At 34.6% G+C, this 13,091-nt stretch overlaps 1 protein-coding gene across 2 annotated transcripts in view; it reads left to right on the top strand.

Moving 5' to 3' along the window:
• Nucleotides 1-13,091, top strand: part of ASPH (aspartate beta-hydroxylase) — a 196,123-nt gene that overhangs the window by 108,852 nt on the left and 74,180 nt on the right. The window lies entirely within an intron of this gene.

Raw genomic sequence — 13,091 nt, 5'->3', positions numbered from 1 at the left:
CTATTAATGTGTATGGCTGAGATAATGTAGAAGAGTAGCTCACAGAAAATGAGTAGGGTAAGAAATTGAATGTTTTAGGTATTTGAGGATGAGATGATGTGCATGTTAAAATCCCCTTGAAGGATTTGGGAAGAAGAGATAATTTGTGGGCCAGGTACAGAATTCATTGAAGAAGGAAGAGGAGTTTCCTGAGAGGGTGCATAGATAACATCTACCAAGATTTTGTTTGGGAAATAGAGATGAATAGCGTGAAAGATTACTGAGGGATGGAGGTAAGGGAAGAAACTGAAAATATTTATGGAGAGTAAGAAGTATTCTCCTGCCTCACCTAGTAAGCGGAGAAGATTGAGTGAAGATGCATGCAAGCATATATGTGTGTGTGTGCACATATATACATATATATATATATATAACATCTATATTAATTATATATATATATAAATAATATATAATTATTTTTATATTATAGGGGGAGCCAGATATCAATAAGGGTTAGTATATAGACATGAAAGAATAGATTTAAAATGAAAGAAAAATTTTTGCCTGTGGAACAGGCATCTCAGAGAATATAATGGAAGGAATTTCTGTTTAGGTTGAAACGTTGGGTGGGAGATCTGACAGGGATGGGAATGCAGAATTGTATGATGATGATCTATGAGAATACAGTCACTGAGATATGAAGGGTATAACCAAATGTGAAATTGTTCATCATTTAGAGGAGGACACCTGTCCTATCCATCAGAGTCTGGAGATTGGACTGGAGACTGGTGTAGTATTAGTTGGGAAGTACACAATTGTTCATCAAATGGGAGGGCCCATTTTATAACTCCTCCTTCATCCAAAGGCTGGAAACTAAGCATGAAGAAAATACAGCAGAAGGTGGAAGTCAAACTTGGCATAGTAGGAGAAAAAGGTACCCTTCCCTGTCAATATTCCTCTTCCTCTTTCCTCAAAGGATAAATACATCAGGAAGGAAAAGGCCTGAAGTCAAACTGCTCCCAATGTGATTTTTTTTTTTAAATCACATCTGACCATGTAATACCTTCCATGCCCACTTCAGTAAACTCCAGTGCTTCCCTCTTTTCTTCAGAATCAGATATAAAATCATCTGTTTGGCATTTAAAGCACTTCACATTTAGCCCATTTTTACCTCTCTAGTCTTCTTACATTTAATCCCTTCTTAATAATTTTCATTCCAACCACACTAGCCTATTCAGTATTCCACACAGAATAGGAACTCCATTCTCCTATTATACTTTGCACTGGGTGTCCTCATTGCCTAGAATCCACTTCCTGTGCATCTCCTCCTCTTGGAGTCACTGCTATCCTGCTTCATTCAGCTCATAGCACCACTTTATTCATAAAGCATTTCATGGTCACTCTAGTATCTGATGTTCCTGCTCCCCAAACTGTTTCATATTCATGATATATATGTATTCATATACATATATATAATACACATATATATCATGAATATATATACACACACACATACATATTCTGTATTTGTGTATACGTAATCTTCTGTGACAAATGAAAAACCCACAAGACTGAGATTAATTAATAATCAATTTTTAAATTAGACTGGTCTGACAATCAGTAAATTGGTAGTAGTTTCTCTTGGTAACCAAAAATACCAAGGAGACCTGGAATGCCTTAAATCCCTTCTTTTCTGAGAAGTGAGAATCAACCTTGATTGGTGGACATTTAAAGAGAAGCTAAGCTAAAAGATTTCTCTCCTGCTGAGAAGTGGCATCTGGGTAGAGATAGCCATTTTCTGAACTTCTACTATGTGGCTAGTTCTTTCCTTCATGTGCTGGGTTCCCCTAAACTTTAATCAAGGACAAGCAGTTGTCCTAGGCAAAGGCTTACCCATACTGGATTCTGTTTATTCTCTAAATAGAAATTAAGTCTCCCAGTTGGGTAGGGTCTGGTTCAAGAAGCATGTGCCTTGAGGGAGCATCACTCACTTGTGCCCTTCAGGGGCTAACTGATCTTGGGTTTTAACAGAAATGAAGAAAAAAGAGTGGTCACAAATTAATAATTAGTTATTAATATAATTCTGTAATATTTTTCCTCATTTCTCTTCCATTAGAATATAAGTTCACTGAGGACATTGACTATTTAACTTTTGTTTTTATCCCCTAGCACTATTACTTGGCATATAGTAAAACTCTTAATAAGTTCTCATTGATTTTTTAAAAAACAGTTGTTCTTATAACACATTTGTGGAGGTACTACAATATTTATAATCTCATTTTACATTTGAGGAAACTGAAGTTCATGATAAGGATAATAATAGACACTTGGTATTAAGAGTCAAATCTCAAACTTGTGTTTTCTGAATCTAAGATTGTGTTTTTTATTAATATTCATTAATATTAATATTTTGTTTGCTGTAACCTGCACCCCATCCCCCACTTTCAAATTAATGCCTGTATTAGATAATTCTATATTGGAAGAATGAAGCTTTTAAACAAGCCAAATAGGTGATTAATACTTGTCTTGCTGCTTTTCAACCACCTATAGCCAGTGTCAGAACAATATGCTCATTACTGGCATATGGCAGAGAAAATTTTTACTCCCTCCTCTTTCCCCCTAAATGCTCCCTAGTGAATTCTTGACTATGTCTCATATCCAGTGTGTCATACAGGGCTTTTCTCTTCAACATTCTGTTGGTGGTTTGAATAAATACATCAATGCCTTGCTTGCTGAATTTACAGGTGACTTATTATACCTGAAAGGGAGAACTGATAATTAGAAGACAGAAATTGGATCCAGAGAGGCTCCAAATCTGTATCTGAATCTCATAAGGTGAAATGTAACAGGATTAAAAATAAGGTCCTGTATCTTATAAGTTATTAAACATATATATGGAAAAGACATGGTTGTTATATGTGAAAAAGTTGTCTTGTTTTAGTAGATTCCAGGTTTCTTATGAATCAGCCAGTTGGCATAAAGGGTGAGTGTTGTCTTAGGCTGTCTTGTAAGGCCTAATGCCCCAAAGTGGAGATAGAGATACCCCTACTCCACCTCATGAAAATTGTGCTTGGTTCTGGGTCAGTATTTTAAAAGGGACAGTTACAAGCTTGCATTTATTCAAAAAAAAGTAGCCAGGTTAGTGAGGTAAGAGGACCAAATGAAAATCAATTGAAATAACTGATTTTTTAGCTCAGGAAAATGTTTAAGAAGGATACAAAAGCTGCCTTCAAGTATTTGAAGAATTAGGTAGAAAAGATATTTACTGCTTTGCTGTATTCATCCCATAGAATGAATAGATGATTACACAAAATAGATGTCAATTTACTAAAAGTAATAATGATGATGATGGTAATAGCATTTATGTAGTACATAGTTATTCTAAGCACTTTGTAAATATTTCATCTGATTCTCACAACAATCCTGAGAGGTGGACATTGCTATTTTCCTCTTTTTATAGATTTGAAAACAAATTAAGTGAAGTTTCTTTTTTTTTTTTTTTTTTTTTTATTTTATATATATATATATATATATTTTATAATATTATCCCTTGTATTCATTTTTCCAATTTACCCCCCCTCCCTCTATTCCCTCCCCCCGACGACAGGCAATACCATACATTTTACATGTGTTACAATATAGTCTAGGTACAATACATGTGTGCGAATATCACTTTCTTGTTGCACAATAAACATTAGAATCCGAAGGTACATGCAACCTGGGCAGACAGATATTAGTGCTAACAATTTTCATTCCCCTCCCAGTGTTTCTTCTCTGGGTGCAGCTACCTCTGTCCATCATTGATCAACTGGAAGTGAGTTGGATCTTCTTTATGTTGAAGATTTCCACTTCCATCAGAATACATCCTCATACAGCATTGTTGTTGAAGTGTACAGTGATCTTCTGGTTCTGCTCATTTCACTCAGCATCAGTTGATTTAAGTCTCTCCAGGCCTCTCTATATTCCTCCTGCTGGTCATTTCTTACCGAGCAATAATATTCCATAACCTTCATATACCACAATTTACCCAACCATTCTCCAACTGATGGACATCCATTCATCCTCCAGTTTCTAGCTACAACAAAAAGAGCTGCCACAAACATTTTGGCACATATATGTCTCTTTCCGCTCTTTAGTATTTCTTTGGGATATAATCCCAGTAGTAGCGCTGCTGGGTCAAAGGGTATGCACAGTTTGATAACTTTTTGGGCATAATTCCAGATTGCTCTCCAGAATGGCTGGATTCTTTCACAACTCCACCAGCAATGTATTAGTGTCCCAGTTTCCCCACATCCCCTCCAACATTTGTCATTATTTGTTCCTGTCATCTTAGCCAATCTGACAGGTGTGTAGTGGTATCTCAGAGTGGTCTTAATTTGCATTTCTCTGATCAGTAGTGATTTGGAACACTCTTTCATGTGAATGGATATAGTTTCAATTTCTTCCTCTGAGAATTGTCTGTTCATATCCCTTGACCATTTATCAATTGGAGAATGGTTCGGTTTCTTATAAATTTGGGTCAGTTCTCTATATATTTTGGAAATGAGACCTTTGTCAGAACCTTTGTTTTTAAAAATATTTTCCCAATTTGTTACTTCCCTTCTAATCTTGTTTGCATTAGTATTATTTGTACAGAAACTTTTTAGTTTGATGTAATCAAAATCTTCTATTTTGTGATCAATAATGATCTCTAGTTCTCCTCTGGTCATAAATTCCTTCCTCCTCCACAAGTCTGAGAGGTAGATTATCCTCTGTTCCTCTAATCTATTTATTATCTCCCTCTTTATGCCTAAATCATGGACCCATTTTGATCTTATCTTGGTATATGGTGTTAAGTGTGGATCCATATCTAATTTCTGCCATACTAATTTCCAGTTTTCCCAACAGTTTTTTCCGAATAATGAATTTTTATCCCTAATGTTGGAATCTTTGGGTTTGTCAAAGATTAGATTGCTATAGATGTACCGTTTTTTGTCCTTTGTATCTAATCTGTTCCACTGATCTACCGGTCTATTTCGTAGCCAATACCAAATGGTTTTGGTGACTGCTGCTATATAATATAGCTTTAGATCAGGTACACTTAGACCACCTTCCTCTGAGTTTTTTTTCATTAGTTCCCTTGCAATTCTTGACCTTTTATTCTTCCATATGAATTTTGTTGTTATTTTTTCTAGGTCATTAAAATAGTTTCTTGGGAGTCTGATTGGTATAGCACTAAATAAATAGATTAGTTTGGGGAGTATTGTCATCTTTATTATATTCGCTCGGCCTATCCAAGAGCACTGAATGTCTTTCCAATTATTTAAATCTGATTTTATTTTTGTGGCAAGTGTTTTGTAATTTTTCTCATATAATTCCTGACTTTTCTTTGGTAGATGGATTCCCAAATATTTTATACTCTCAACATTTGTTTGGAATGGAATTTCTCTTTGTATCTCTTGCTGTTGCATTTTGTTAGTGATATATAAAAATGCCGAGGATTTATGTGGATTTATTTTGTATCCTGCCACTTTGCTGAAATTTTGAATTATTTCTAGTAGTTTTTTAGCAGAGTCTTTGGGGTTCTCTAAGTATACCATCATGTCATCTGCAAAAAGTGATAGTTTGATTTCCTCATTTCCTACTCTAATTCCTTGAATCTCTTTCTCGGCTCTTATTGCCGAGGCTAGCGTTTCTAGTACTATATTGAATAGTAATGGTGATAGTGGGCAACCTTGTTTCACTCCTGATCTTACTGGGAAAGGTTGCAGTTTATTTCTATTGCATATTATGCTTACTGACGGTCTTAAATATATACTCCTGATTATTCTAAGGAATAATCCATTTATTCCTATACTCTCAAGAGTTTTTAGTAGGAATGGATGTTGGATTTTGTCAAATGCTTTTTCTGCATCTATTGAGATGATCATATGGTTCTTATTAATTTGATTATTAATATGGTCAATTATATTAATAGTTTTCCTAATATTAAACCAGCCCTGCATTCCTGGAATAAATCCTACTTGATCATAGTGTATTATCTTGGAGATGATTTTCTGAAGTCTTTTTGCTAATATCTTATTTAAGATTTTAGCATCAATATTCATTAAGGAGATTGGTCTATAATTTTCTTTCTCAGTTTTCGATCTACCAGGTTTAGGTATCAGTACCATGTCTGTGTCATAAAAGGAGTTTGGTAGGACTCCTTCATCCCCTATTTTTTCAAATAATTTATATAACATTGGGGCTAATTGTTCTTTAAATGTTTGGTAGAATTCACATGTGAATCCATCTGGCCCTGGGGATTTTTTCCTGGGGAGTTGATTAATAGCTTGTTCTATTTCTTTTTCTGAAATGGGACTATTTAAGCAATTTATCTCCTCCTCTGTTAATCTAGGGAGCCTATATTTTTGGAGAAAGTCATCCATTTCACTTAAGTTATCAAATTTATTGGCATAAAGTTGGGCAAAGTAACTCCTTATTATTTCTCTAATTTCCTCTTCATTGGTGGAAAGATCCCCCTTTTCATTTGTAAGACTATCAATTTGATTTTCCTCTTTCTTTTTTTTGATCAAATTTACCAAAGGTTTATCTATTTTATTGGCTTTTTCATAAAACCAACTCTTGGTTTTATTTATTAATTCAATAGTTTTTTTACTTTCAATTTTATTGATTTCTCCTTTTAATTTTTGTATTTCGAGTTTAATTTTTGGTTGGGGGTTAAGTGAAGTTTCCAAGGTCACAGAGCTAAGGCTGGATTTGAAATCACTTTTTTTTTTTTTAAACTGCAGGCCTGGTGCTCTGTTCACTCCATTTGTTCCATTTCTATCTATAAAGAAAGCATTTACACTAATCAAAATTGTCCAAGAGTAGATTTGACTGTCTTGGGTAGTTTTAGGATGTCAAGGGCCTCATCCACAGAGCATAAATGTTTCGGAATGGACACCTCCTACAGTTCTTGAAGTCTGAGCCAACTTTTAGCCCTGAATTTGCCTGATTACATTTTCTGTAGAAAACACCATTTGAAAGAATCTGGTAGCAGAAGAGATCATGACCTAAATACTTTCTGCCCCATTCCTTTACCCCACTCATCTATTTATAAAATGGAACTATTGAACAAATTTCTTACAAAAATCATTCTAAACCTTGGCACATTCAATTTAACAAACTTTAATTATATGCCTTATGTGGATCTAGGAATTCAGATTGATGAAGTACTGGGTCTAGAGTCAGGGAGACCTGAGTTCAAATACAGTCTCAGCACTTGAGACAATTAGTATTTAAATGATCCTAGACAAGTTATTTCACCTATCTGTCTCAATTTCTTTATCTGTAAAAATGGAATAAAAGCATCTTCCTCATAGAATTGCTGTTAGCCATAAATGTGATAATGTATTTAACAGATTTTCAAACCTTAAATCTATATTAAAGATATTCAGGCTAAAGGCATTTATTAATTGACAGCTTGGTGTTGAAGTAAAGAGAGCACAGGACTTGAAGCCTAGAAGATCTGCATTCAAATCCAGCCTCAGATATTTAGGATATTTGCTAATCAGATGACTAATATGGCAAGTCACTTAATCTAGTTGCCTTAGTTTTATCAACTGTTAATGAAGACAATAGCATCTACTTCCTAGAGTTTTTAATGAGGATAACAAGAGCCAGTATTTGTATAATGCCTAGCATATAATGCTTTTTCCTTTGCTTGTATCTACAGCATTTAGCAGAGTCTGACGAATAGTAAGCACTTAAAAAAAAATGAAGGAAAATTTTTTTAGCAATTTATCAACTCTATAAAAACTATTAATAAATAACATTAATAAAATTAGCTAATAACTAAAAAAATTAGAATGGGAACCTATTTTTTCTTTATAATAATAAGCAAAGGAACTTATATTCTAGAACGTTCATTATCTCTCCCTTAGGCTTTAAGATTTGTAAAGGTCCTTTATAAATATTATTTCAAGTGGAAAGGTATTTTCACGCCTCTCTTGTTTTCTCATTACTTTTTGGAGGGAAAACTAGCTAGATGTAGATGAACAGCAAAGTGGTAAAAATTAGCCTGGTCATCATTAAAATGGCTTCCCTGAATTGGGCTAACATTGAGTTTAGTTGGATATTTCTTTTCTTATTATTAATCAAACAGTATTAATGTGGCTACTAATTGTCACATACAGCATGACCCCAAATAAATAGATGATAGATAGGTAGATAGATAGAAATTTAGATAACTAAATAATGCCCACCTGAATCTTATATTCAAAATATCATGGCCTCATTAATTTTCTGTCAAATAATTCTGCCTATTAGCTCTTCCCTCTTATTATGCTGCAGTCCACAAAATGTTTCAGTTAAGATTGCTATTGTACTATCCTTTGTGTATGGTTTTCTCTTTGCCACCATTATGGCTTTGCCCAAAATTGTTGAACAGTCCCTCTCTTCTAAGAACCATGTTCTTCCTTTCCACAAAATCCAGATTATCTCCTGAAGAAGTTTTCAGCCCCACCATCTCGCCAATTGATGGCCATTTTGCCCCAGTGAACTCTGCTAATTATTGTTTTTATTTCAGCATATTTTTGAAAGTTTTTGTCTTTTTAATTCAATTGTAAAACTTTTATTAGAGTTAAGATCATTTCTAAGATCATCTCTCAAACATCAAAAATACTATAGGGGTGTGGGTGTGGATGTAACCAAAAGTCTAGGAATGTTAGAATAGAATCTTAGAGATCATTCCAGCATATCACATATAAGGAAGTTAATGCTCAAATTTTTAAAAAGTGGCTGAATGAGCTCACAAAGACAGTTAAGTGGTACATCCATTCTGTTTTCTTTCACCGACCCTATGCTAATACTAAATTTTCCATAGTTTAATTTCTTTCATTAATCCTTGCTCTCTATCTTGTCAACTTCCTTTAAAAAAAAAAAAAAAAAGTCAACTTTAATCCCTGCATTCCATTTTATAAATAAGAAGAGTTTCAGAGAAGCTACTTCTGTCCCTTTTAAATTGCCCAGGGAACTTCAGCAGTTAATGAATAGAGACTATAATTTTAATAATATTCTTTCTTTTTTTTTTTAATACCGTTTCAATTATATGTAATCTGTTTACAGTTGTCAGTACCCCTCTTGCAGTAATAGGGATTGCAACTTATTTACACCTTCTTATCTCTACTCTAAGATCCAAAGCCACTGTCTTTCTTTCTCTTCCTCTAACAAGACACTTTATATCCAGACTTTTAACATTTCTCTTGATTATCCCCTATGACTAGAATGCTTTCCCCCTCATCTCTATCTCCTGGCTTCCTTGACTTTCTTCAAATTCAAACTAAAATCCCTTTTTCTATACTAAGCCTTTTTTGAACACTCTTAATTCTAGTGTCTTCTTTGGTTGAATATTTTCAATTTATCCTGTCTATAGCTTGTACTTAATTATTTAAAAGTTGTCTCCCTCTTAGATTGAGCTTCTTGAGAACAAGGACTGTCTTTTGCATTTCTTTATATCACCAGCACTTAGCACAGTGCCCGACATGGGCTTAGTAAATGCTTATTGGGTATCTGATTGATTGTCTTTGTCCTTCCATAAATCTTTCAGAAAAGGGTATACTCAATATGCTGAAATTCTTTCCCTAAATCTTTTAATGTAATGTGATTGCCAGTTCTGCATGGGGGATATCCTTTTGTTCATTATCTCCTTTACTCTTGACACATGACTGATGTACCTTCTTTTCCATTCATATATTCTCTGTGCATTTTTTCTGCTCCTTCTTCTATTACACTCATCATTGGTAATAGGCTGTCACATATCACACTATTGTATATTAAGTCACCACAGTATTTCTTTGGAGATGTTAGTGTTCCATGATCATGGCCATGAAGTTACAGAAAAAGAATTTGTTGTAATTTTGTTAGGAATATGCCATGGCAGCATTGCTGCACATTTTCCCTAAAAGAAATACAGGCTTTTTTCCCACCTTCCTTTTCAACTCTTGAACTAGTTCAGTAATTCTCCTACATCTCACTGATTGAATGGTAGCATTCTTTAATCAATTTTTTTCTTCAGGAAAGTGAATTATTATGCAATAGAAGACTTGTGAGGAAAGTGAGAGGCATATCATGTGCTGTCCTTGACCTCCAAATTTACCAACCACCCCAGCTCAAAGCCTCAGTGGCTCTGCTCTAGTTAGAACTCCCTAGCACAATGATCCTAAATGGTTCTTGAATTTTAATGTTAATCCTCAGTTGGACTTTTTTTTTTCAATATTTGTTAATATACTAACAGCAAAACACATTAAGATTAAAAAAAAAAAACTAATCAGATAACTTCTGAGATATGTCTAGGGTTATCATATTCAGTTCATAACTCCAAACTCACACATCTCTATGGAACTGTGTGATTATAATCAACATTTCACATAATGGTCCAGGAGCACTTAAGACCTTCAAGTCATTAAAGATTCAGTTATATTCACTCTTGTGTCTATCAAGGTAGAAAAATGAATAAATACATTTTAGAAACATTTTCAAAAATAAATGTTCTTGCTATACTTTCCTGACTTAATTATTTTGCCTTTTTTCAAAAACATATCAAAAGTAGTATATAGCAATTTGCTTTTTACAGGCAGAGGAGTAGAATAGTAAATCAAAACAGTTTTCAGCTGTTTCTTTGTTCTTTTATATATTAGAAAAAAACTGAAAATTAGGAGAATAAATTGAGTTGATACTTCACAGATTTGCAGTTGTGAGATTTAATGTCTGTCTTCTCACCAATGGCTTGTGTCTCCCAATTGATCATTTTGTTTATGCTGAAGTGTCTGTCAGCATAAATGTTAACAGAAGTAACTGCAAGTAAAGCTTAGTGTATATCTGAGTGAGAGTTCTTGGGCATAAGATCCGCAATTTTTGACAAAATGCTTCCTGTATTAAAAAGTTACAACTTAATATGTTTGTCTGTAGAGAAAAAATTCTATATTTTCCCCCTTTAGGGTCAAACTTTAAAAGCATTTAAGATATTAAGTCTGCCTGTGTCTCCCCAACCTCCCTTTTCGCTCTCTCATCCTGTCTCTCACTCTTGTTCTTGCTCTTTCACTGTCTCCCTCATTCTTGTGTACTTTCACTCTTATTCTCTTTCTTTGTAAAGAAAGCCCTTTTAGGGGCAGCTAGATGGCATAATGGATAAAGCACTTGAGTTCAAATCTGGCCTCAGACACTTAACATTTCCTGGCTGTGTGACCCTGGGCAAGTCACTTAACCCCAATTGCCTTAGCAAAAGGGAAAAAAAGAAGAAGAAGAAGAAAGCACTTCTAAATTCTGAGGGGCCATGAAAAATGAGTTGCTGTTATTATGAAATCACAATAGCAAACTTCATTATTTTGGGTATAGTGGTATTGGTCAGAAGATCTCAATTTGAATAATACCTCCAACACAATCTAACTCCACTACATTAGACACACCACTTAATTTCTTTGAGTCAGTCTCCATAAAAGAAACATATTTATACTTTTGCTACTTCTATCAAAGGTTGTTATGGGGAAGGACAAGCAACAAACATTTCTTAAATGCATACCAGGCACTATGCTGAGACCAGGAGATACAAAAAGGAAAAATGGTCCCAACCCATAGGCTTTTATGAAGCATCTACTGTAATTCAGGCATTGATTTACTAAGTGATGGGGATACAGAAAGATGCAAAAGACAGTCTCTGATCTCAAGAAGTTTACAGTAAAATTGGGGAGAAAGCATGCAAACCAATATATACAAATTAAGCAATTGACAGAATAAATAGGAAATAATTAAAAGAGGGAAGGCACTAGAATTGAAAGTAGTTATAATGAGAAGGCTTCTACTAGGTGGGAACTTAAACCAAGCCAAGAAATTCAGAAGGCAGAGATAAGGAGGGAGAACATTGCAGGTAATGGAATTATCCAGAAAGAAGAACTAGAGTCTAGAATTAGAATGACTTGTTTGTGGAATAAGCCAAGAAGCCAGTGACACTTGGTTAAGCAGTATGTGTCAATGAATAAGGCATAAGAAATTTGGAAAGGTATGATGGGGCTAAATTATGCAGGGCTTTGAAAACCAAACAGAAGATTTTGTGTTTAATTCTCAAGACAATAGGGGAGCTACTGGAATTTATTGAGTTGGGAGGGTGACATGGTTGGATCTATGTGTTAGGAAAAAGTCTTTTAGTGGCTGGAGAATGGGGAGAGACCTGAATCAGGCAGACCAACCCAGTAGGCTAAGGCAGCAGTCCAAGTTTGAGATTATGAAGACCTACCCTAGTAGAATGGTGGAAGTATCAGAGCAGAGAGAAGAGGATGTATTTAAGAGTATTCTTCTCATCTGATTGTCAGGACCTAACCAAGTGTGAGCTTAGAAGTCTTTCTTAGCACAAATTTAGGCTGTTGATTGCAGTTGTTTGCAACACTGTATAATTTCTTAAACAAATATATCCACTTGATTCCATTAGGATACATTTGAAGGAAATCTTCTGAGTAAGTAAAAATTAGCTATCAATATGAACTATTCAAAAGGAGGACAGGCTAGCTCTAAAAGCATGAATTCTAAAAGCTCTAGAAGAAAACTAAGCCAGTCTTTTTCAGCCCAATCCTCAAGCTTGTTGGATTGTATTATAGAGGAGATTCTTATTCATATACCTATTGGACTAGATTTGGCTTCTGAGGCCTTTCTTCGCTATGAGGTTATATAATTGTTTGCAATTGCTAAGTCATACTCCAAAAGAACAACATAGTTTCTCATGAGTTCTTCCCATGGACCAGACTCTTCTACGATTAATTAGAACTGCTGTTCCTAATAATTTCCTGATTTACATGTAGTATCCCAGTTTGTGGAAAAACTCTCCTTTGTTGGCTGGTGAGGATACTTAAGAAGGTGAACCAGGAATGAGCTTGCTTTTTAAGTGCAGCCTCTAAGTATGGGGTTCTTATTATTTTAGGGGCCACTGACTTTTTGACAGGATAGTGAAGCCTGTGGATTGCTTCTCAAAATAATATTTTAAATGCATAAATTAAAATTCGTTAGGATTACAGAAGAAAATATTATTGAAGTATAATGATCAGAATAAAACATACACATTTATGCATCGCAGAACTACTATCCTGCTCCTAAAAATTTTGTCT

The sequence above is a fragment of the Sminthopsis crassicaudata genome, chromosome 1 (genome assembly GCF_048593235.1).
Source record: "Sminthopsis crassicaudata isolate SCR6 chromosome 1, ASM4859323v1, whole genome shotgun sequence".
Taxonomy (NCBI): domain Eukaryota; kingdom Metazoa; phylum Chordata; class Mammalia; order Dasyuromorphia; family Dasyuridae; genus Sminthopsis; species Sminthopsis crassicaudata.
Note: the sequence above shows the minus strand (reverse complement) of the source record. Positions and strands in the feature narration are given on the sequence as shown.